The following is a 25,814-nucleotide window of genomic DNA, read 5'->3' on the forward strand; positions in this document are numbered from 1 at the left end:
TTCTGAAAAAGAAACCAAAATTGAACACTGTATCTGAACAATTGAACCAAAACTAAACACTGTTTCTTGAGCAATTAACAAAAAAACTAAAATTGTGTTTGGAAAACTAAACCACAAACTAACACTGAAAGAAGTACATTGGTATAAACCAAAAATTATATAATCTGAAACATCAATTGAAAACACAAAAGCAATCTCCAAAGATTCAAATATGTTACATATGACGAATAGCTCCCATCTAATAAAACAAAAAAAACAAAAAAAATTCAACCGTCTTGGATAACAACTTTACATGAAACCTTATTATGTCTCGAACCTCCACATCTGCTAGAAGTCACAATCTTCTTAGTCCCACTAATTTCACCAGCAGATTTAATCCTAATCTTCTTTGGTCTTCCAAACAGAATCTTAGTAATAGGGGAGCCTCACACCATTCGTAAAATTATTAACATTAGGTTTATCCAAATCTGTAACTGGATTCATGACAAACTGGTATGTTTCTCGATTAAAAGTTGCCTTCCAGTAATCTTCAACATACTTAAATGTATCACGATTATCATGTTGCAACACCTGCAATGCATGAGAACATGGAAAAAGATTATCCTACCATTGAACACAAGAGCATGTCCTATCATTTAGACGAACAACAAAATGATTCCACTCCGTCCTAACTTCAAAAACATCCATGTCAAATGACTAATCCTCCAATGCATGCCCTTTTTCAACAGCAGCTTCAACTCATTTTATTTCTTTGGACACAAAATCGTATGAATGTTCTGATCGAATAATTTCTTCTCAGCCATACTAACCATCAACCAAACTCTAATGTCTTCAAGAATATCCATAAGTAGCATACAACGGCTATTCGACACTATGGCATTAAAAGACTCTGAAAATGTATTACACATTGATCCCCATCTCTTACCAGGAAAGTGAGTAATAGCATAGTTCTCTTCAGGAAAATCAGCTAAAAATACTTCACATGCCTTTTCCCGTTATCCATAAATTCAGTAATGCAATCATCAAAATCAGATGCAGTGCATGCATAAGCACAGTTTGCTAAAAAATTCATCTTCTTCTTTAGTCCCTCACTCGCACCTTTGAAAATAAACTACTAACATTCTGTTTTAAATGAACAATACAATATGAATGTGGAGATTCAGGGAAAAATTCAGGAATACACCTTAAAATACCGTCATGTCTATCCGACATAAATATGATCACCATCTCTTGAGGCCTTAATATACAAGATCATATTGACAAAAATCCTCTCCAATTTGTTATTATTTCTGAATCAACAATAGCATAAGAAACCTCGAAAATCTCTACAAAAACAGAAAAGGAATAAAATACTGTCAGGTGTAAATTGTTTCTGTTACTCTAATGAAATTGTTTATGTAATTGTCATTGAATTGTTTATGTAGCCTAAAATATGATACAATTGTTTATGAAACTTTTATGTATTTTTGTTTACATAAAAATATAACATCAAATATAAAGTCAGACTATTAACCCACCATCTTGTAATTTTTTGCACATCAGGACAGAAGTGTGCCTTGTATTTGCTTTTGATAAAAGTTCCATCAATGAATAACGTTGGCCGACAAAAAATGAATCCTTTGATCCATGCATTGTAAGCGATGAACAATTGAAGAAACTTGTTGGACTCTGGTACAACTTCAAGCTTAAATACATATCCAGGATTGCTTGCAAGGGTAGATTCTATATACCAAGGCAACAACTTGTAAGAATTAACAACGCCGCTGTTTAGCTCAGAAATTGCCTTCTCTTTACCAAAGTATGCAATAGAATGATCAATGTCGAGTCCGTACAACTGTTTTAGGTTTGAAATGATTTCCTTCGGTTTGATAAGTGGATTTGACTGAACCTTGTCCTTAATGAGAGAAGAAACAAACTTTCGACCAACAACATTGTTTTTATTCTTTCGGATCATTCCTTTACATGTATGCACATTGTGTAATTTTTGAATAACAAAAAGAATCATTAATCGAACACTTGGATGCTCATAAGCACAATCGTTAGATTGTTGCCTAGAACACTCAGTGCTAATCCGACTCTTATCATTCTTCAAATATTTCAACTCAAACCCATACTCAACAGAGAACTTCTTCAACATATCACGAAAATTGGCACAACTTCCTAAAAAAACTTGATCCACGGATTCAATATAGCTTTTCTATTCAAAAGTCATGTAGCTATGATTACCATGAAGACCATACTTCCCTAAATGATAATTTTCACTAACAAGCGTTGTAGAAACTGATGTGTAGCACGAAGAAGATACACTATCCATAGGTAACTCAACTAGAGCACTTGCAAATTTATCAAAAACCAATATTTCTACCAGAGGTTTTCCAACAACACCACAAACTAACAACATGTTGTTAACATCGGCATCACAATCCAATAGACAAGTAAAACCTTCACTTAAAGAATATCTCAACTCAAAACAACCTAGGCTCAAACCTTTAAACCTAGAGCAAAGATCAACACAAATCTGATCGAATGTATATGTTGATGAAATAGAACTAATGACGGATAAACCACCATAAGTAAACTAAGCTAGTTTACCATTCTCCATAACTATATAACACAAAAGAAAACAAAAACAGAACCAATACACAAATATTAAATCAACATATATAACAATAACCTACAACAAAATGTAAAGACTACAAAAAACAAACATTGTCTGTGAAAATGAACAAAAAAATAACATTGTTTCTTGAAAAGTGAACCAACAACTCACACTGTTTTTGAAAAATAAACAAAAAGCTAACACCGTCTAAAAAAATGAACAACAATCTAACACTATTTATGAAAAACTAAACTAAATCCAAACTATTTCTAGAAACCTGAACAAAAACCAAACTGTTTAACCAACAACTAACACTATATCTGAAAAATGAACAAAAAAACTAACATTATCTCTGAAAAAATGAACAACAAACTAATGATGTTTATGAAGAAATTGAACAAAAACCAAACTGTTTTTGAAAAAATCGAACCAAAAGATAACAGTGTTTTTGGAAAACTAAACAAAAACTAAAACTGTTTATGAAAAAATGAGCAAAAACAACACTGTATCTGGAAAAACTAAACCAAAAGCTAACATTATTTCATTATAAAAGTGAACCAAAAGCTAACAATGTATCTGCAAAATGAAAAAAAAACCTTCTGCAACTCATATACAATTATCAACGAAATAATACGAAATTGAATAACATGCAAATCTCAAAATTTAATAAGAAACACAAATTGAATAGCATGCAAATCTCAAATTTATCTTTTTTTTTATTTTTTTTATTTTTTTTTATGGAGAAACAAATGATGAACTCCACTGACGATAAAAAATTGAAAAATAGTACCTCGAATACACTATGAATAATGACGACAATCACGTTTCAATGAAATAATACAAAACATAAATTAAATAGCATGGGGATCTAATTTTTTTTTTCAAAGGAAAAGAAGAAAATCTGCAAAACAGCGATGAACACCATTAACGACAAAAATCTAGAAAAAATACCTCGGATATAGTATGAATGATGACAGACGATCTGAAAAGCAATGATCACATTCAATTTGATCAGCACTTCAAAAGTTGAAATGACGATCATGTTCAAATGGATAAGAATTCCAAAGTCTGGTTCTCAAAGCTTTCAACCAACTCCGGCAAAAAAAAGCTAAACCTTGAAGAAAATCTAACTGAACAAATTTAAAACAACTCAACCTAAAAAGTTAGGGGTAAAATTGACAAATCATAGTTTATTATAGCTGGGCCATTTTTAGTAGCACTGCTCTAATATGGGCCTTGTACTAACTATTAAACAAACTTATAACATGGTTTTTGGTTAAAAGTAAAACTTTTCAAGCACTTTTCATTAGTTTTCATTTTATATTATTCTCTCAATTTTCTTAATTTGGCCCGAAGTCCAATAAAACAATAAATAGCTAATTAATTTAATTAATTAGACCTAAGGTTCTACATATTTAATATTACAATATTTACATTAAATTATGGTTATTGTATTTCATAGTAAATTTTTTTAGTAGTTTAAAAAATTAAAATCATCAAAATAACTTTTTTTTAACGTGTTAAAATGTGTTACCCGCGTGTCACCCTCGTATAAACTTGTTAAGGACCCGTTCTTAACAGGTACTTTTCGTGTGACCCAATAAGTTATTGTGTTGACCTGAAATTCGTTATTTTCATGTCATTTACGTGTCGTGTTAACATGTCGTGTAAGAAATCATCAAGTCTAATATGTGCGTCTTTGGTTGTGTCGTCTATGTGCCGATTACTCCGTCCTTATGTACTAAAATGGGTCCTCAGAGAAGGATGGAATTTATGCCAGTTATGATTCTCCTTCTATCCTTTGTTACTTAGAACATTTGACAGGCAATCTCTTTACCGCTCGTTTCGCGGATTGTTGCTTCTATAAAACGGTATTCTTGTCGTTAGGGGGAGATAAGAACGTCAATGTTCCAAACGAACGATGCGAGTTATTATGGACACTCCCATTTAGATCCTCGCACCGCTTAGTCTGAGACTGAAGTGCGATGCATCCTAGATCCTCAAAGCATTACTTAGAGTAAGCGAGGTGCTTTCACCGATCTAGCGAGAGTGACGAGATCACATATACCAGATGCAAATGTGCCTACAAAGATGGATGTACTAAATGTATGACGGACCTTCATCCCGGAAGGTTGGAACACCACTATGGCAGACTCTCATACATCGGTGGCTAGCCAATCATCAGCTCCAACCTAGACTCGTGGCAGACTTATTGGTTTAAAGGATTCACAACCCCAGAAAAGGAAAACCACGAAACAGGCCAATGAGCCTACCATAAACCCGACCATCGCTTATTTAATTTTATTCTACACATGAGAAAATTCTAGAATATGGAAGTGTCCTAGGAGAGGCGAATACACATCCTGCGAATAGAGAGATTTCGGTCCATTATGCTGGCTTGGATGATGTTTGGAATAGAAGTGAGATCATAATTGATGATCCATTGATGATGTTAGGGATATGTGAACAATGAACTATGCCCTTGCATGTTTATTAAGAAGTCACATTCCGGATTTGCGATCGTTGTAGTTGATGTGGACGACATGAATTTCATTGGGACTCTTGAAGAGCTTGGGAAAACTGCCACGTACCTAAAGGTGTTGGGTCATTTTAATGAGGATAAAGCGTAGCATTCGAGTACTTCTATGGTTGTTTGACTGCTAGATGCTAAACGAGATCATTTCCGTCCTAAGGAGGATGAAGAAAAGATTTTGGGATGTGAAGTTCCATAACTAAGTGTGATTAGCGCTTTATTATACTTAGTGCAATGTACTGAACTTGACATCTCCTTCGCTGTCAAATTTTTGGCAAGATACGACAATGTGCCTACACGCAAACACTAGAGAAGTGTCAAGGATATCTTCTAAAACTATTGTTGAACATTTTGTATTGTATGATACGGATAAAGATTACGAAAAAGCTTAGAGGCAACATCATGGTGAGCCTAACATTGGAAAGCAAAATGTGGCAATTGGAGAAGAGGAAACAGGATGCATGATTTTCTTAATGATGTATTTGTCAACCATTAATAGAAGAAGGTGTTGGGCCTTCTACTGAACCCCCTGTTGGGGAAGGGCATCCAAAAAAGGTGGAGACATTTTTTAGGTTGCTTGAATTAAAAGAATGTTGACTAAAGGCGATTGTTTGCTTGACTCTTGTTATAAGGCAAAATAACTTATTTGGGTCCGACATATGTGAAGATTGATGAATGTCCCAATAATTGCATAATCAATTGGAAAGACAATTTGGAGTTGACCGCGTGCTCGGTTTGTGGTAAATCAAGATATAAAATTACCAACGAAGATGATAGCTCAAGGAAAACAATTGCAGCTAAGGTTATGTGATATTTTCCTTTAAAACCACGATTGCAGTGGTTTTTTTATGTCGAAGCATACGGCTGAACATATGAGCTGGCACGCAAATGAATGTCCTAAGGATGAGTTTATGAGACATCCTTCATATTCTCTCCAGCACGGATAATGCAGGTTTGTCAGTTTTCAGAGTTGGTGTTGGATTTTGCCGACATAATTACTTTTATTGGCAGTTTTGACCGACGCTAGGTTTTCACCCTTAATAAAAACACCTTTCTTCCCCTATTTCCTCTGTGCACCCCTTTTCCTCCCCGTTTTCTTCTTCCCCTGTTTATTTTTCTTTAGTTCTTTCTTTCTCCATCTCCATTTTCTTCTGCTTCTAGCAGCCTTCGCCATGGATGAACAATTCGAAGAACAACAATCTGAGGAGCAACAATTCTAAAAGGAAGAGTACGAAATTGTTTCTTTTTTTAATTATTTTTATTATCTTCAGTTTGTGTTTTGTAAGAATATTATGCTTAAATTAAAAATTGGTTTTTGTTTCTTGGAGTTACGTATCCTTTGATTTTTAAATATGCATCACAAATGTTTGTTATGTATTAATAAGGAACATCTCAACGGAGAACTCGCAGACTTGCAATCCCAAAATGGACAGGAAAATAGCCTTGTTCATTTAATTCGTCCGGCAAATGCATTAGTTCAAATTCTGGTGATTTTTTTAAATATATAGCGCCAGAGGTTGGAGATCCTAGAAATCTTCCTTTGACTAGGAATTGGCGCTTCGTTAAGGAAAAAGACAAGGATGTGTTGTGGAATAGAATAAAGGTTTATAATTGTTTTTACTTGGAAATTGTAAATGACTACAATAATAATTAACTAGCTTGTAATTTTTTTTTTTTTAATTTAGGAAGTATTCTTTTTCGAGAAGAAGATTTAGTGAAAATGCCTTTTATCGGCAACATGACGCTTGCTATTGCGGAGCATTCACTCAAAGAATACAAAAATAAATAAAAAAGAAAATATTATACTGAAAGAGCAGTGGAGGAGCACTACAACCCTCCTCCTAATGTGGATTATACATAGTGGGTAAAGATGGTGAGATATTGGGATAAATAAAAAAACGCTACTACAAAGGCACCAAGTAGTGTCATTTAAAAAAAAGGACAAGAAAAACCATTTATGTCAGATATTAGCAAAAATCCGACAGAAATTCATGTAATGGCGGATAAAAGAACCAAAAGCATTGCTTGCGTCACGAAAAGACTTCTGTTGTCGGTTAGTTCCCTTAAACTGCCAAGATAGTTTAAAAAAAAAAAATTGATAGTAGTTTTGGATACAGGCGACATTAAATACTAAGAAAGCCTATCGGATAAAGTAGATTTGTGTCACCCCTAAACAACACCACTAACCATTAATAATAAAAAAATATATAAAAAAAACATATTTAAGATTTTGAATAAATAAAATAAACAAATATTATGTCGCCCATAACCAAAGCCATTAACCATGAATAATAAAAAAATATATATTTTAGTTTCTTGATTGAATAAAATAATAAATTACGTCAAATAAATCGGATCAGGATCCTCTCCTAATCCTTAAAACAGGGGGCCCTCTAAAAGTTATAATAATTGTAACCGTTGGATCAAATTTTAACGGTTACGATTGCCTGCTCAGCAGGCTCAGTTTTTAAGGGTCAGGAGAAGATTCTGATCAAAATAAATCAACATCGTGTCACCCCTGACGACATAACACTATTAATAATTAAAAAAATTATATGCCATATACATATAATATAACAATAATTAATTAATAACTAAAAATAATATTATATATCCATATTGTAACATCCCACATCACCCAGGTGAGTGATCCTTAAATGTATATTCTCATCCCTACCTAGCACAAGGCCTTCTGGGAGCTCACTGGCTTCGGGTTCTGTAGGAACTTCGAAGTTAAGCGAGAAGGAGGCCAGAGCACTCCCAGGATGGGTGAACCACTGGGCAATTGCTCGTGAGTTCCCAAAAACAAAACCGTAAGGGAATGGTAAGCCCAAAACGGATAATATCGTGCTACGGTGGTGGAATAGGCCCAGGATGTGACAAATGGTATCAGACCCAATCCCTAGCCTGAAGTGTGCCGATGAGGACGTCGGGCCCCTAAGGGGGGTGGATTGTAACATCCCACATCACCCAGGGAAGTGATCCTTAAATGTATATACCCATCCCTACCTAGCACGAGGCCTTTTGGGAGCTCACTGGCTTCGGGTTCCGTAGGAACTTCAAAGTTAAGCGAGAAGGAGGCCAGAGCACTCCTAGGATGGGTGACCCATTGGGAAGTTGCTTGTGAGTTCCCAAAAACAAAACCGTGAGGGAATGGTAAGCCCAAAGCGGACAATATCGTGCTACGGTGGTGGAACGGGCTTGGGATGTGGTGGACCCGGGCCAGGATGTGACAAATATCCCTTACCCCTAATAATTAACTAATAATAATTAATTAATAACTAGAATAATATTATTTCTGTATTCTTTATGCGAATGCTCTGAAATAGCAAGCGTCATATTGCGGATAAAGGGCATTTTCACTAAATCTTCTTCTCGAAAAAGAATACCTCCCTAAATTCATAAAAAAAATACAAGCTAATTAATTATGTTTGTAGTCATTTACTAGTTCAACCATTTTTAAGTAAAACAAAATATATATACCTTTATTCTATCCCACAATACATCCTTGTCTTTTTCCTTAACCAAGCGCCAATCCCTCGTCAAAGGAAGATTTCTAGGATCTCTAACCTCATATGCTATATACTTTGAAAAATCACCAGAATTTGAACTAATGCATTTGCCGGATGTATTAGATGAACAAGGTTGTTTTCCTGCCCATTTTGGGATTGCTGGTCCGCGAGTTCTTCGTTGAGATGTTCCTTATTAATAAACGTGAATCCAAGAAACAAAGACCAATTTTCAATTTATGCATAATATTAGTCAAAATACAAAACACGAACTCTATTTCACAACATAATCAAAATATGAAAAACAAAAGGAAGTTAATACAAATAATTTAAAAACGCACTAGTTTCGGTGACACACCCCGACCCTAAAACCAGGGCGTGCTGGCCGTCACGTGGGCATGACGTAATCAAAAGTGTGACGCGGAAGCAAAAAGGTAAAAGAAATACGAAGGAATAAAAACCAACTACTAGCAATAATATCCAACTAACATGCTAGAGTGAGTTTAAGTGTGAAACACACATAATCAGAACATAAGTACTAAGTACAGTCAAGTAGGACCATTACTAAATTACAACACCCGAAGGTGAGTCCTACATTTAAGTAGTCTGTCAGAACGCTGTGGAAATCCTCGTGAGTCACCAACACTGCTAACTAGAACCTGGAGGGGCGCAAAATAAGATTGAGTGGGTCAGTAAAACAAAGCTTTTCGAAAATATTTCAATTAATAACACTTCTAACCCCTCGCTTTAAAACCTGTATACTTTCCCAAAAAATAGTATATATATAACCATATATAACAGCAAAACTCAAATCACAAGTCTTTAACACTTTTCAGGAAAAATATGCCATGCTATGCTTCAAAACATAATAAGGATGCATCAATATAATAGGTGAAATAAGGAATCAACCGGAGACTCTGCAGTTGTCCTGTATGGCTCATTCTATAGCTCAATATCCAATCCAGCCGGAGTCACCAACTGTGACCTGTACGACACTACTCTACACATAAGTCAGAACTATCTGAAGTAGTCTGTACGACAAGAATGGTGTAAGAATACGCTCTAGTGCTTCTCTCATCAACAGCTGTATAATAATTTAAAGTCACCTACAAGTCGGAACCACCTTTAATGGTCTGTACGACATGTTGGAACCACCTTTAGTGATCTGTACGACATGCACCTACTTGGATCCAAGGTGAGCGTGTGGTGCGGGGTGAATAATATAAGCACTAACACTAGGGGTGCAGGTTATGAGCTCTCAACATAAATCACATGAACAACATAAAACTCACCTGTGCGTCCACAACACCATTTAACATATATGCATTAAATACTAACTCATTTATTTCATATAATATATATGCATGGAATTTTAAAACATACTATCATTTAAATTCAATTTCTGGGAAAAATCAGTAGTATATAGGTATATACAGAAAATTACTGCCCTCTCACTGGTATGTCGAAGGGTCGTAACCCCCGTGACACCCTTGAATGCGCTCGTCCTCGGGATAGGTCTCACCTATATGCGAAACAACTATAAAAACGTTATTTAAAAGCACATAACCAACAATACGTAATAACTTCTCATACGATACTCAATTTGGGTATATGAATATACCACAGTGACCTACTCGACGTCACGAATGTCGAGATATTTTTAAATTAATTTTTCACCGTCGCACGTGCCCCCATGCGCCGGGAGGGGCACGGTGCTACGCGCCCCCACGCGCGTCATCTTCTTCGTCCAGACGCCGGACTGGTTTTGTCGGCGACGGAAAAGTCGCCGGTTTCTGGGTTATTTTCAAATCACCATAACTCACTCAATTCTTCACTATTTTCAACGTTCTTTATATCAAAATGAAGATCTCGACAAGATAAACAAATCCATACCTGCTTCGACCCCTAACTCGCTTGGGATTCATCGAAAAAAGCCTCAAAAGTTCCGAACAAAATTCAAACTTTCCAATCTCGATAATCCGACGTCCAAAACTTCCAAACGAACGTCCCTGAGCTTCGTGGGAACCTCCTAGAGCTCACTGTGAACTTGGATTGTCCTAAAAACCAACCATTACAAAGTTCGTGAACAGTGCTAAATTCGGATCTTGAGTTTTCAACGTGAAATCGAATGAGTCCTTACCTGAAATGGGTATGGATGTGTTCGTAACGTCCTCATGAACACAATGATGCCCTCGAAACCTTCGATCCGTCCCTGGATGTTCGCGGGTGAGTATGTCCATACAAGTTCGAAGGGAGAGAGAGTGAAACTGAGAGGGAGGAGAGAGAGAATGAACTGATTGGTGTGTGTGGTCCTCCTAAGTCCCTAACCACACAAATGCATACAATTTAATCCAACTTAGTTTTTGTCCAAGAATTTTGGAAGGTATGCATTATTCAAATAACCTGTCACACATACCATAGCAACCTTTAAGGGCAATTCCATTAATTCACATGAACGATAAATGAAATTTCGGGACGGGTTGTGACATTTGGACTCTTGCTCTTTGAATTATTGCTCTTCAAATTGTTCATCCACGGCGAAAGTTGTTGGAAGATGAAGAACAAGAGAAGAAAAGGACACCACTAATTCCATGCAAAACAAGCGGAAAAATTCCCAAGAAAATATTTGAAGCCCTATCCGACACGAACGGCTATTCTATGGTATAAAACCGACAATTTAAGAGCTTAAAATGATGCTTAACCCAAGGAAAAAATATCATCAGTTGTTATTTATTTATTTTTTGTTTAGCCTACGTAACATTTTAGTATTTTAATAAATAGAACTTAACTTATATAAAATATATGCAATAAAGAAACAAAAAGATAATTGTACAATAAAAACATCACCACACAAAAATATAGTTTAAACTTAAAAAGCATAAAATAAATTATAAAATTATTCTGTGTCATCATCTGTTAGCTCATCGTCGACGTTGACATAATTGATGAACTTGGTAGGCAACGATAATGATTCATGAAAAGGAGTCTCATAAACCCATCCTTAGAAAATCATAACTTGTAAGATTTAGATTTCATTCATAGTTTTGTCCAAAAATAAAATAGAAAATACAGCTACATACAATGAAAAAATTCGATCTTCAATTTAAAATATTTACACTAGTGGATATCACAAAATCTTATGTTATACTTAATGGAAGTATAAAATAACTCTAAGTGTTTGTTGAATCTATCAATTTGACAGGATACGCATTCTACGAAACTAGTTTCAACGATCCAACCGTTCGCAAAAAAAAAAAAAAAAAAAAAAAAACATTTTTCGACAGTTATAAACGAGAAGTCACAATTTAACGGTTATATTAGCTCCGATTTTGATGATTTTTTTAAAGCTACACTCCTTGGCCCCATAAAATGCAATGAACAAATTCGATCTTCAATTTAAAATATTTACACTAATCTTATTTCATAGTGTATGGACAAATTCGATCTTCAATGAACAAATTTTGTTGATTTTCTAAGTGTTTGTTTAATCTACCGTTTTGACGCGATACACATTTTATGAAACTTTTTTTAACGATCTAATCATCAAACTTGTTTGTACACACTCCGAGATTGCATACATAAAAAATCGCAAAAAACAAACACTCAAAGATTAGGTAACGAAACAAAAATTTCGACAAAATCACAATTTAACAGTTATTTTAGCTCCGATTTTGATGATTTTTTACCGCTACACTCCTCGACCATGTAAGAATAGAATGAATGAATTTAATTTTCAATTTAAAATATTGCACTAGTGGATACCACAAAATCTTACGTTGTACTTACTGGAAGTATAAAATAAACTCTTAAGTGTTTGTTCAATCTATCAATTTGATGGGATATACATTCTACGAAACTATTTTCAACAATCTAACCGCAAACAAGTTTTGTATATACTCCGAGATAGCATGCATAAAATCGCAAAAAATAAAAAACATTGGGAGATTTGGTAACGGGACCCAAAATTTCGACAGTTATAAACAAAAAAATCATGATTTAATGGTAAATTTAGCTCTGATTTTGATGTTTTTTTTTTACGTCTACACCCCTCGACCCTATAAGAATACAATGAAAAAAGCCGATCTTCAATTTAAAATATTTACACTAATTGACACAGCTCGACCCGAAATGCCCACTTGGACTCCGGATTGAGCTATGCTGGCTGACACCTGGAAGGTGACAAAGCTATAAAGTGTTGTGTAGTGGAAAATGTGAATAAATTTAAACCTAAAAGTGCCTAAATATAAGAGTGCGTTGTGAGCGGGAATGAACTCATTTCACACGTGATGTCAGAGCATAAGTAAAGTACAGTAGAGTGGATTGAGAATTATACCATTGAAGGTAATCTCCAATACCAAGATTTTCCACGAATCCTCGTCGATAAGAAAGCTCAGCTATTAAAACCTGGAGGGGCGAAAAACAAGGGTGAGTGGGCCCGAAAATAAAGTTTTATAGAAACCTTTCAAAAAACATTGTAACCCCTAGTCGTAAAACAAGTATAGTTTCCAAAATATACTTACTACGTATAATATAAAAATACTTACCATAGCCTGCAAAATCTCAAGAATTCATTACGACACAATATCACGTAACTAAGGGCAAGACATCCAAAATCATAAAATCTCAACAGTAATATAAGTAAAATCAGGTGCTCATCAATCTATACTAGCACGCAAGTCGGAGTCACCTAATGCGACCTTTACGACTGAACTGATGCTCATCAACCTATGTTAGCACACGAGTCGAAGTCGTCTAATGCGACCTATAAGATAGGACTGTGTGTAATAATAATATACGCTTTAGTGCTACAATCATGTGAAGACTGGCGCTATTCGTTGTCACCTACTAGTCAGAGTTGCCTAATGTAACATGTACGACATGATTGGCACCTACTTGGATCCAAGGCAACTGTGCGGTGTGGGGGTGAACATACACGTGAAAAACTGGCCCTGGCCCTAGGTGAGCACTAACACCGGGGTGCGTAAGAAATTCTTTTCCAAATGCATAAATGGAAACTATCAATCATATATATATACACACTATAAAAAGGAAAAGACCCACCCACCTGAAGTCCACGCTATAACTCCCTAATACGAATATTGAGGTGTCACGAACGATCGTCCTCTAAAACAAATATCAAATCACGTCTCAAAATTCTTATCGATAGAACATGTAACTTACATAAAACATATCTCCAACGACGTTCTAGAATAATTTGAAACCCATTGACCAAAAGTCAACCGTCAGTCGAAGGTCGACGATATGGCCCACAACCCTACGTAACTTGATTTGGAAGATCCACACCTCGGATTTCCAATCTATAACTTCCCAAGAGATTCAATAAGCTTCTAGAACAACATCCTAAAGTTTCGGAACGATCCAACGGTCGGATCGACGCCAATCGTTAAAATTAAGTGGCAGCCGACCTTTAGATTTACAAACTTAGAAAACCCATCCGGGATAATCCATAGTTAGATTCCCAATCTGTCAGTTCCTAATATCCTTAAATATTATGTACTACTACGTATTAAAGTTTGGGAACTATCCAATGGTCAGATCGTCGAATCATATAATAACCAAGTGGCTGCAATTAACGGAAATATAACCAAACAATGAAATTTCATCAATTAGATGTTTAATTTGAAATCGGGGTATCTACATTAGCCTAGGAAGGTCAAGTGGGGTCTTGACCCACTCGCCACCGCACGTGGCAGCCGGCCGCCCTGACTTATAGGAAAATTCAACTATTTCCAAAAGTTCTCAAATTTTACTAAAATGAAGATCTCAATGAGTAGAGCAAGTTTTATACAAGTGGAAAAGTCCAATTTGGCCAAGAAAAGCTCCAATTCATGTTGAACCCGCCAGAAACCCTAGATTTGGGTGTTCTTGATTTGACTCCAAAACAACTCCACCACCCCCCAAACTTGTTTGGGCTTTTTTCCTGGGCTCATGAGGATGCTATAGGTGGTGGTGATCAAGGGAAATTGTTTCAAAATTGGTGGACAGTCAATAAACTTCCCTCTTACCCACCGGTTCGGTTTCATGAAATCGAAGCTAATTTTCATCAAATTAGGGGTGTAAAGAAAAAAGGGAACATTGTGGAATGTTTTCCAAGTGGTTAGATGATGTGGTTTACTGGAAAATGGACGAAAACCCCATCAGAATTGGTAGCAATAGTGCGGGTCGAGTCAGGGTGTACGAGTCAAAGGGGAAAAGATACGGGTTTGGTGTTTCTCACCTCCCTCATTTCTCTCCTTTCTTCCCTCTCTGGTTGGTCACTCCTCTTTCTCTTCTTTTCCGATTGGTTGGTCTCCCTTCTGCCTTTCCCTTGATTAGTAGCACCCATCTCCTTTCTCTTTTCTGATTCGGTAACAGCCTTTTCTTTTCTTCTTTCCTCCGTCCACCATTCCCCTTTCCTTCATTTCCCTCAACCAAAAATATAAAATAATAATAATAAAAACTATGAGAGTTATATAAAATAATAAATAGTAATTTTTACAAAAGTACTTTTCGGATTAGTAGTTCTGTAAAATTTTAACCAGAGCTCCGAATTCGATTCCACTTGTGCCTACGCGTTCGTATCGTTGAGTACTTCAAGAATACGCTAAAAATAATATTTCTAGCGCCTCACTCTACATTGGTCAACGAAAGTCAATACCCTTACCTCTAGGCCATTTTCGTAAATTTACTTTGTAAAAATTTATAAAATTGTTGAACTAGGGACGGGTTGTCACAATTTACCTACCTTAAAAAAATTTCATCCCCCAAATTTGAAATCATTTGTTATTCAAAAATAGTGAAAACATAGAAGAAAAATAAATATGTAGAGAAGATATCAAGTTAAAGCGGTTGCATAAAAGAGAATGTCATTCCGTCGCGATCGGAGTGCAGTGATTCCTCTTTCATTCCCCCAAACTCATACTTTCCTTCTCCTTCAATACAGTACCAAAATATAATACTTTTATAAAAAATATAAGGTCAAAAATAGATATATAAAAACATAACGTCACAATACGTATGTAGTGAAGTAAAGTTCAAATAATTGTACTGAAATAAAAAACCGAACATAGAAAGATTTCACCTACACACTCGTAGCGTAACGTACTCCGAGAATAAGTGTGTAGTGACATTGGGTTAAGCCCAAACGATAAATAAATAGCTAGACGTATAAATAAATAAAAACACTAATGTAGATGAACCTAAATGTCCACTTGCTTAACGAGTTCAACAATAAGTTATTAATATTACGGTCTGCAGCTCGCAATACCAATAACTCACTATTTTCACAATAAGAAAGCAATTAATTCCCGACGGTGCAATATTACCATCATGCCCCCATTGGTAAATACACATACATCATCTGATCAAAACCTCGATCGTGCTCACTCACTACTTTCTCGAGTGATATCGTCAGTAGCGCGCAATTTTGCTACATCATAATCTCAATCATGTGAATACCCGTTCACAATACTCATCTGTCAATTCTGTATTGTGCATAGAACTTCTATTCCACGGTTCAAACACTACCATATCTAAACAAGCATAATAACTATCATCGTACACAACATAAGTATAGATAGGTGTCTAATATAACTGGCTAAAACTTTAAAACATGCAAGGCAATATGTGCTCGAAGGTCCGGATAGTTCATTCAAACTTGCCATTAGTCTAAGAATGAAATATGGAATGGGACAAAACTTACTACACATGGCATTCAAGAAGACTTCCCAATACTTGGAAGTAAAACACGCACCATGGTGAGATACAATAGTGACAAACATACCATGTAGTTGAACAAAGTAGTCCACAATGCCTTAACGAGCAGATTTATAGTGAATTTCTCTTGAATTTAGCAAAAAATTATGTCGAGAAGGCTAAAAGAACAATTAAGAATTTGAGAGTCAAAACAAGTCCAACAAATCTAGAATACAAGGTAACTGGATTAAACGTATTACATATTGCTACAACGGTAGCTTCTGGAATATTTAACCACCAACGATAAGATTTGTTCAACAGAATATTTGTAGGGTGATTGAAGCATTAAATGTCAAATCTTAAAAATTTAAATGTTCGAGCGATTCACCTAAACGGTATGTTTGCTTCAAAATTAAAACAAAGTGCAGTAGGTTAGACATGTACTCAAGGTTAACTAGAATGTCTTCCAGCACAAGAAGCGAATATGGACTCACAATCAGAGTAGATGTTGATCGAAAAGTCAGAAAATCTGATAATTTCAAGAATGAGGAATTTTACCAAATGGTTTAAACATGGTCCCTCTAGACCAACGGAAAGTAAGCTAACTTGTCAAGTCAGTCGATAATGACCGAAACATCATCATAATATCCACATGTACAAGATACCTCGTATGGGGAACTTGTGGTGATAGTTCCCCATCTCCGATCGAATACAAGAAGTGACTATAACCATTCGAACAATTCTTGATAATTTGGAAATAACGTCAAATCGATGTTTGTGAACTTCAGCTGAAATGGGATAGGAATGGCTAGAAATGTTCAAGGGTAAATATATCTTTTACGGTGGTAAACAGTAACTACGTTTACACAACCGGGATGATGCACGATAGTACAAGTGTAAACGTTGTCCTGGTTCTTCCATCGTCGCAGTAAAAAATCTAATTCTTTTCAGATGAATATGTACTTGAGAGGTCTAAGGTTGATAAAGATTTTGGACACATTTCTCTACAGAGTAGTGTCATCCAGTTTTCAAGCAAAGATGGTAAATGTTGACTCTAAGTCATGAATAAGATGGCTCATTTCAAACGGTTTTACATGTTGGAAAATATAAGCGATAATCCACCATGTTGTCTCTACACAGCCGAAACATCTAAAGAATACATCACCATAGATTTCAAATTGATCAATATCACTAAAAGGCGTAAAACAAAGGTGAGGTGAGACAACAGTTCAGCTGTCAGAAACTTTATTCATATTCAACATCTCAACTAAATTAACCTTCCTCGGTTGATAAGTGAGGAAAACACTATAGTCAAAAAATCAATAACAATATGTCAATAAGGTCGACAAGACCAAAGATTGTCTCGAATTTCACAACACCTTGTGAGAATTCTAACTTTCTTCTGCTACAATCCTTTTTGGAAAAAGAAAAGAACATCGTCTACTTAAATCACGTCTCCCGAGAAAAGTACCAATTTAATCAAAGTTGACGGTTTAGGACTTTGGTATAAAACTGGTTGTCGATGTTTAGATATTTGCTCTCATTACTAGGGTAGGTGAGGAAGTCATCGGTAAGACCACGTCAAACTCGACAAGCTTCAAGAGAAAATTTTGAGTTCCAAAAGTTTGTCGGAGTGACCATTAACTTGAAGTATAGGTTAACGGTTTTTAATCGTCACCCGATTGAGTTGCTAAAATCTAGGTACGATCCTAAGGTTTAGTCTCTCACCTTTGCAGATAGGTTTGAGGTTCCCTAGATAAAATGTTTGGTTGGGTAATTCCCTAATTGGTAAGCTTTAGTAACTAAGTTCTTTCAATGGTGTAAGAGTTGCTTGAAAAGACGCAAGAAAACTAGTGTGGTATGAGAAAGTGGATCAATGGTGTACCTCACTTTTCCACTTAGTGATATCTCAAGTCAAGTTTGAGGATTGACGCCAAGGGTATACGTCTTCAAAATGTATCACACTACTTCCTTCCAATACTCCACGTGCTGCTAGGTTTTCATAACTTTTTCGATACTCGATCGCTTTTACAGCGGAAGTTAACTCGTGCCCTAATTCTAATGTATGTCGGTGGACGTGACCACAAGAATGACTTGTCGAGAATGTTCGGGTTACCTAACTAGGTAATATGGTTAACATAACCATGAATTTACTTTCCTCCTAAAAGGCTTGCTCCTAAGTTTCCAAGGTCTAGTTTCTTCGATTCAAACTGTAAATCAATTATCAGTCGCGCCACTAATGAACTCATATTTGATATTTTTGATATTTTTTCTATATTGTTCGTTATCCTGAAATTGTGAACTGGCGTTCTGGCATAAAGGTATCACTCCTAGATACTAGTACTTATGTCCGGTATCAGAAATCATACCGCCTGAATACTGGTTAACAATTCCTGGATATCGGATGGTATCGTCAATTAGTAACGCCATTGTAGGCTGATTATAGGTTAGAACTCACTCGGGTGGATAGTTTTGGACGATTGGTAAGGAACTAGTCTGGTGAGGTGGTTTCATTAATTCTAGGGAAAATACATACTACTTCGGGGATTTTTACTAACTGTAGGTATAACAACTTATACTCACAAGCCTATTCTCATCGAAATGACGAGTACAACATCAAAAGGAAATTTGGGAACTAATGCTGGTTGGAATGTCCTAAGGCTGGAAAAAGGAATTTACTAATAATCCACTTTAGAACGAAATTAAACGAAAGTCGATCTTCCCCTTGAAGATCCAAAATAGTCACTATACGTTTGGAAAGATTAGTGTTATCAGGGACCAAAAGTGATTGTCCCAAGATATTCTTTCGTTGAGTGCTACCACTTTAGCACCACTTTGTCAAACAAGAAAATTCTGGAATTTTGACGAAGTAAACTTCGTAGAAATTCTAATTTTATGGTGTACTATGAGATGCTACTAAGGAATCAAAACTATTATTGGTTTCCTAACTCGAAATGGTTGGTAGAAATGACTAGATGACCGTGGAATAGGTAGGTAAATGCCCTATAACACACAACTATCGATATGGTAGCCCTGCCTCAAGGCCATCAACTTATCTCAAATCTACATCTTTCCTTGGCAAGGAAATTCTTCACTTAAAGTTCAGAGGCGGTCACCAAAGCAATTTTCTCGAATGTTAATAAGTTGCCTAATCCACCTAAAACATAGGAAAAACTAACACGTTTTTCGTAGTCAAGGAGGTGGCAAAATTCAACATTTAGGCTCAAGAATCGAGAATGGTTACATCACACGTGTGATGAATGCAATACTGCCCAAACTTATGCTCTGATACCAAACTGACACACCCCAACCTGGAATGCCCACTTGGACTCCGAATCAAGCTGTGCTAGCCGACACCAGGAAGGTGACGAAGCCATAAAGTGTAGTGTAGTGGAAAATGTGAATAAATTTAAACCTAAAAGTGCCTAAATATAAGAGTACGTTGTGAGCGGGAATGAACCCATTTCACACATGATGTTAGAGCATAAGTAAAGTACAGTAGAGTGCATTGAGAATCATACCATCAAAGGTAATCTCCAATACCAAGATTTACCACAAATCCTTGTTGATAAGAAAGCTCAGCTATTAAAACCTGGAGGGGCGAAAAACAAGGGTGAGTGGGCCTGAAAATAAAGTTTTATAAAAACCTTTCTAAAAACATTGTAACCCCTCGCCGTAAAACAAGTATAGTTTCCAAAATATACTTATTATGTATAGTATAAAAATACTTACCGTAGCCTGCAAAATCTCAAGAATTCATTACGGCACAATATCTCGTAATTAAGGGCAAGACATCCAAAATTACAAAATCTCAACAGTAATATAAGTAAAATCAAGTGCTCATCAATATATGCTAACACACAAGTCAGAGTCGCCTAATGTGACCTTTACGACTAAATTGATGCTTATCAATTTATGCTAGCACACGAGTCGGAGTCGCCTAATGCAACCTGTACGACAAGACTGGGTGTAGTCATAATATACATTATAGTGCTACAATCACATAAAGACTGGCGCTATTTGTGATCACCTACAAGTTGAAGCTGCCTAATGCAACATGTACGACAGGACTGGCATCTACTTGGATCCAAGGTGAGCGTACGGTATGGAGGTGAACATACACGTGAAAGACTAGCACTGGCCTTAGGCGAGCACTAACACTGGGGTGCAACAATGATGAGTAGACTACATAAATATAAGCATGCCACAGTGATTCAATAGTTCTAATCAACATACTAACATTCATAGCCGTAGCTATAATTATGGCATCAAAGATTATAAGCATACCTATGCATCCCGTAAGATGTAGCATATTTCATAAATTTTGTCATTTTGCTAATTCTTATAAACTTTAGTCTAATCCAGGCGTACGTAAGAAATTTTTCAAATGCATAGATGGAAACTATCAATCATATATATATACACATGATATAAAAAGGAAAAGACCCACTTACCTGAAGTCTGCGCTATAACTCCCTAGCATGAATATCGAGGCATCAAGAACGATCGTTGCCTAGAACAAATATCAAATAACATCTCAGAATTCTTATCAATAGAACATGTAACTTACATAAAACATATGTCCAAGGATGTTCTAGAATGATTTGAAACCCATTGACCAAAAGTCAACCGTCGGTCGAAGGTCAACAGTAGTGTCCACAATCCTATGTAACTTGATCTGAAAGATCCGCACCTCGGATTTCCAATCCGTAACTTTCCAAGAGTTTCAATAAGCTCCTAGAACAACATCCTAAGGTTTCGGAACAATCCAACGGTCGGGTCTCCATCAATCGCTAAAATTAAGACAGCCGACATTTAGATTTACAAACTTAGAAAACCCATCCGGGAAGATCCGTACATCAGATTCCTGATCCATCAGTTTCTAATATCCTTAAATATTATGTAGTATTACATTAAAGTTTAGTGACGATCCAAGAATCATATAATAACCAAGTGGTGGCCTTAACAAAAAAATAACCAAACAACAAAATTTCATCAATCAAATGTCTAATATGAAATCGGGGCATCCAAATTAGCGTAGGAAGGTCAGGTGGGGTCTCGACCCATGCACCACTGCACGAGGCGGCAGGCCGTCCCGACTCACCTGAAAATTCAACTATTTTCAAAATTTCTCAAATTTTACCAGAATGAAGATCTCAATGAGTAGAGCAAGTTTTATACCTATGGCCAAGTCCAATTTGGCCGGGAAAAGCTCAAATTCATCACAAACTCGCCGGAAACCCTAGATTTGGGTGTTCTTGATTTGACTCCAAAACAGCTCCGCCCTCCCCCCCCCCCCCCCAAAACTTGTTTGGCCTTTGTTCCTGGGCTCATGAGGGTTCTATAGATGGTGGTGATCAAGGCAAAATTGTTTCAGAATTAGTGGATCGCCGGAAAACTTCCCTCGCACCCACCGGTGCGGTTTCATGAAATTGGAGCTAATTTCATCAAATTTGGGGTGCAAAGGGAAGAGGGAACATTGGGGAATGTTTTCCAGTTGGTTAGATGATGTGGTTCTCCGGAAAATGGACAGAAAACCCGTCGAAATTGGTAGCAATGGCGCAGGTCGGGTCAGGGTGTATGGGTCAAAGGGGATAAGATATGGGTTTGGTGCTTCTCACCTCCCTCCTTTCTCTCCTTTCTTCCCTCTCTAGTTGGTCGCTCTTCTTTCTCTTCTCTTCTGATTGGTTGGTCTCTCCTCTAACTTTCCTCTGATTGGCAGCACCCCTCATTTCTCTTCTCTGATTAGGCAGCAACCCTCTTTTTTCTTATTTCCTCTGTCCACCATTCCCCTTTCCTTCATTTCCCTCAACCAAATAAAATAAAATAATAATAATAAAAACTATGAGAGATATATAAAATAATAAATAGTAATTTTTACAAAAGTACTTTTCGGATTAGTAGTTCTGTAAAATTTTAACCGTAGCTCCGACTTCGATTCCACTTGCGCCTACGCATTCGTATCGTTGAGTACTTCAAGAATATGCTAAAAACAATATTTCTAGCATCTCACTATACGTTGGTCAACGAAAGTGAATACCCTTGCTTCTAGGGTATTTTCATAAATTCACTTTTTTAAATTTATAAAATCGTAGAACTAGGGACGGGTTGTCACACTAATGGCTGCTTAATCAATTACGTGGTTTTTTTTTTTACGGCTTCTAGTTCCTCACAAATACAAATCACATATGACAACAGCTAACCACCCTATAAAATAGAGAAATTACTGTCAACGACCACTTCTTGCCCTCGGGAATAAACAATTAGTTCCGACCATTTAAACACGTCCTTGAAAAATATATAACTATAGTAAAAAAAAAACAAAGATTATCAAAATTATGCTTATGCTTATCTAATTGTGATTATTCATTAAATTCAAGTTTTGTACATCTTCATACCAATTATAGAGAAAAAAAATATAATTTAACATGAATAAGACAAAAAAAATAACATAAACAAATATTTATGTTATATAAAATATTAGCTAGTTTAACGAATACATTTAATTGACCATCTTCCCAGCCTGATGGTAAAGTGCTTCTACATGAGACATCTTGGTCTTGGGTTCGAAGGGGGTGTGCTTCTGGTGTTGCCTTTGTGTCGAATATAACCACCAGAGAGTATTAAAAATTTGAAAATATTTGTGTCGGATATAACCATCTATGTTAGTGTTAAAAATTTGAAAATAATATAATATAAATTGACACATTATTTAGTTATGTCGGATATATCCATCAAAATTGGTTAAAATTATTTAAAAAAAATAAATCTAATGGAGTTAACGGCCTGCTTCATTATTCTTGTCGGAAATATAAGCAACAACAGTACTACCCCTGTTTCAGTTGCTGCAAATACTGCAATAGCTTTCAGCAAATCAGGCTTTGGCCAGTAACTGGCCTCAAATTCTTGCGAGCTCATTTCATGAACGGAACATAAAGGACCACATCATCCAAAACTTGGGTTCAACTTCTGATAATATGCTAAAAGGTGATTCAAAACTTTCGAGCTTCGACAATTCAATTTTCAAACAGCAATTAATAGGAAATCCAAGAGAAGCCCATGTCTTATCCTATTGAGATATTGATCAATTTACCCCTTGAACTTATAAGGACTAGCCAATTTCTCCTCTTAACTTTAATTTTGACCAAGTTCCCCCCTCAACTCTCATAATTAGTCAATTTGCATCCCATTGTTAATTTTTTTTAATTTTTCATCTATTCTTCCGTTAAGTAGGTCACATGCTATCCACATGACTACCATGAAAGAGCCAAAAAAGTCATTTCCCTACACCTCCATCTCATCTTAATTCTTTAACTCCCAAGACTACCCTTCAATCACCACCCTACCCGATGATGGCGTGGACTCCAACGAATCAAACGACGGCCACATGATTTGCTCTCCTCAAGCAGTCAACGTAGACCCATACATTTGTACATCTGCTGCCTCTCCGTCCTCCAACACTCCTCCTACCCCCAAAACGCAGTCTACCACTTAGTCACCTCCGCTGTTGCCAACACCTGCCTCCTCCAGTAAACAATCTCCACCTGATTTCCCTACCTGAAATTTTGAATCTACCCCTCATCCCACCTCATCCCTGTCAAGGACATCGCCAAGCTGTCTGCCACTCCCCTCTACAACAGCATCGTCCTCACTGCCCTAAAGTACTGCAACCCCAACTTCACCTCTGCGGCTCTGCCTTCTGGTCCGACCCCTCTTTCTCCCTCACCTTCGCTAACCGCCACGCCTGCCATTTCAACACTAGTGTCATGGTCATCGACTTCGACCAGTAGTGACGCATCGACTACACCTCAAAAATTGAGGAGTGGATGGATCTCCAGAAGTGAACACGGATCTACGAGCTCATATCCCTTCCGCTGTTTCTTTTGGTGTTTGACGGGAAAATTAAGCCGGTGGAGCACTGGTGGAACAAGCACGGGCTCAGCTTGGAGAAAAGGAAGAAGAAGAGAAAGTTCAGAGAAATGGAAAAAGCTAGAAGGTGTAGGGAAAATGATTTCTTTGCCCTTTAAAGGCAAAGTCATGTGGATATCACTTCACCTACTTAACAGAAGAATAGATAAAAAATTAAAAAAATTTATCAATAGGATACAAATTGACTAATTATGAAAGTTGAGGGGGCAATTGGCCAAAATTAAAGTTGAGAGAAAAAATTGGTCAATCAAGTTCAAGGGTAAATTGATGAATACCTCTACCTATTAGGCAATTCCATTCCCCTGAACTAATTAAAATTATGTGCAGTTGCAACGGATACATTTCAAATACTAATCTCAACAACTTAATCAAATGCGCTTTCAAAGTTGCTAGTTTTCCACCCGATGCCTCTTGGCTTAGTTTTTTCTCATACGTTCTATTGGCATGAGTTCTTCCAATAATATAATATGGATTTTTCATTAAAAAAAAAAAGTTTTGATGAGATCCTTTTGGTGCATAGTAAAGAATATATTACAAGTTATTTTTAGACGCAGCTAGAACGGAAGTCTGTTGATTCAAACATCTACACAATGTCTTTAGTATTATAGTTTAGTGGTATTCCTCTTCATTTGTAAGTGAGAGTTTTAAGTTCGATTCTTACCAAAAATGAATTTGAACCACATTATATAAAATAAAATAAAAAAGTTCCGGAAAAATTACAATAAAATTGATTTGTGACAATTTTCGTATAATTTTGCAAAACCGATTAGTCTGTTTACAAATGAAAAAAAGAAAAGAAAAAAGAAGTTATACATAAAAGTATTATATTTTTGTTCAAATAAATAGTAAAGTGCATGTTTGACACGAAATATGGAAGAATAGACAAAAATAGAAAATCTTGACTGAGAATTTGCCCAGAAAAATTCATCACTGCATGAACCTTACTTTGTTGATGAATGTTAAAGAGTGTTTTGGTGCAATTGCGGAAAACAATGATGCTTATGCACCATGATAGAGGTTTGAGCTTCACCGATTATCATCCTCCTAACAACTAATTATTTAGGGTAAATTACATAATAACCCTTCAGGTTTGAGATATATTACAACCTCATACAATATCTTTAAAACATTTCACTTTCATACCTCACGTACTATTTTATTTCAAAATAATACCTCCGTTAGATTTTATCCATTGGTCTGTTAAATGCTGACGTAGTTACCACCAAGGTATAAAAAATCGATAATATCGGCGATATTTCGCCGATATTATCGTTTTTTTGGGAGTCCGATATTTCTACACATATCCAATAGGTTTTCGTCCAAATATCGAGATAATATCGATAATATCATGATATTAGAGATATTATCGCGACATTGCTTGAAGGCGACGCCGATGGAGTAGACAGCGACGGCATGAGGGCCTTGAGCATCTGGATGAAGGAGACGAAGAGGAAGATGTAGGCGGAGTTGGAGAGCCAGAGGGAGAGGGAGTAGAGAGCGCCGATAGGGACGACGGAGGAGAGGTAAAGGTCGCGGGACATGGTGACGG

At 36.4% G+C, this 25,814-nt stretch overlaps 1 pseudogene; it reads right to left on the reverse strand.

The window, feature by feature from the left end:
* Positions 1 to 408: 408 nt before the first annotated feature.
* LOC126602962 (uncharacterized) lies at positions 409 to 1,954 on the reverse strand (annotated as a pseudogene).
* Between the last annotated feature and the right edge of the window lie 23,860 nt (positions 1,955 to 25,814).

This window comes from Malus sylvestris, chromosome 15 (assembly GCF_916048215.2).
Source record: "Malus sylvestris chromosome 15, drMalSylv7.2, whole genome shotgun sequence".
NCBI lineage: Eukaryota > Viridiplantae > Streptophyta > Magnoliopsida > Rosales > Rosaceae > Malus > Malus sylvestris.